Genomic DNA, 1,050 nt, shown 5'->3' with positions numbered 1-1,050 from the left:
TCTTGCACTGTCGACGTCTCCCTTCACCCATTTTTCTGTTGTCTGTCCCCCAGGGAGGAGGTTATATGTAGATCCTTGTAATCACATCCATGTATGATATCATCTTGAGCACAATGAAGCTTTCTGGAATTCCCCTTTGTCTCGATGTTACTTATAGTTTGATATGATCCATATAGTTCAATGCCATTGCATAACCCATAAAACATCTTGATGCCAGCAGTGATATCTCTGGTGCCACATCCTTTTCTGAACTTGAGTTAAATGTCTTGCAGCTCATGTCAATGTACAGTTGCAATCATTTAAAAAAATTAAGCAAATGTTTAATTAAATGTGATGTTAATTATTTTGTTTGAAAATCTCTACATTATTTTGAGTTACTTCTCTTTGGAATGGGCACAAATATAGATATGCAGTTTGAGGGCTCGGTAGCTGTCTTACAACTTTATTTGCATAGCTGAGTGAGTGCTCTCAGTGCGTAATCAATTTGTCGTAATATTCCAACAATTCCTGGAGCCTTGTTTTTCACTAATGCTTTCAGTGCTGCTGAGAATTCTTCCTTCTGTACTCATTCAGATGCTACCTTTTGAAATGGTTGAATGATTAGCCATTCTTTTTGGTACAGTGACATTATGTATTCCTTCCACTTCTTTTGAAGTTTGCTTCATCATTCAATACTTTGTCCATAAACCCCAAACAAACCAGCAAACACAAAGCCCCATTGCCATCTAATGATTTCTGATTCCTAATGCCCCTGTAGGACTGTGTTGAGCTGCCACTTAGGTGTCTGGCTTTCAATTTGTATGGGTGCAGGCAGTTTCACCTTCCTTTCTGGAGTGGCTGTTGAGTTCCAGCTGTTGACCTTGTGGATAGCAGTTCTCTGAGTAGCCTACCACGTCAGCAGAGTGACTTTGTTCATAATCACTGCACACTTACAGCGACCCTATAGGACAGAGTAGAACAGTCCCTGTAGATTTCTGAGATTTTCTCTTTTTATGGGAATAGAAAGCCTCCTTTTCTCTCATGTTTTTCAACTGTGGACCTTTGGGTTAG

The sequence above is a fragment of the Echinops telfairi genome, unplaced genomic scaffold, assembly GCF_000313985.2.
Source record: "Echinops telfairi isolate 266 unplaced genomic scaffold, ASM31398v2 ScPeMD7_3533;HRSCAF=4204_0, whole genome shotgun sequence".
Taxonomy (NCBI): domain Eukaryota; kingdom Metazoa; phylum Chordata; class Mammalia; order Afrosoricida; family Tenrecidae; genus Echinops; species Echinops telfairi.
Note: the sequence above shows the minus strand (reverse complement) of the source record.